Consider the following 465-nt stretch of genomic DNA (forward strand, 5'->3'; position numbering starts at 1 on the left):
GCATTGCAAATCCTTCAGCGTTGCCTGGCCAGGTGCCTCAGACACACGCAGGTTCTTTCTCCGCGTTAGCTGATCCGCTTGTCCACTGCCATAAAACGAGTTACCGCCTACGGTACAAAACTGGTCAGGCTTAAATACCAGGCGGGTTCCCTGGTGCCAGGGAACTCTTCTGTCTCCTTCATCGCCAGACCAGCGATGAAGAGACGTCCTCCTTGTGCGCATCCTCATCGACCCACCCAACACCGCAATCTTCAAAGCCCCGAGCCCGGGGTCTGCAGGCATCGCTGTGTCCTCACCACCCTCCAGAGCCTGAGCATCCACCGCACCCTGCGCTGTGGACAGACACTCGCTGGTGCCTCCCGAGGTCAGAGCCCCTCCAGCACCGTCATGGCCGTGGATTTCCACCGCCCCCAGGACTCACCACGTGTTTCCTGGGCCTGCCCCTGGGCCGCTTGCCCCTCTTCC

General features: G+C 61.1%; 1 protein-coding gene across 1 annotated transcript in view; it reads right to left on the minus strand.

Annotated features, from left to right (window-relative positions):
* Positions 1 to 465, minus strand: part of CBX2 (chromobox homolog 2) — a gene marked incomplete at its 3' end in the record, with an annotated part of 3,359 nt that overhangs the window by 816 nt on the left and 2,078 nt on the right. The window contains exon 3 of the mRNA XM_010283419.1: positions 422 to 465. The remainder of the gene's footprint in view (positions 1 to 421) is intronic.

This window comes from Phaethon lepturus, unplaced genomic scaffold (assembly GCF_000687285.1).
Source record: "Phaethon lepturus isolate BGI_N335 unplaced genomic scaffold, ASM68728v1 scaffold33783, whole genome shotgun sequence".
NCBI lineage: Eukaryota > Metazoa > Chordata > Aves > Phaethontiformes > Phaethontidae > Phaethon > Phaethon lepturus.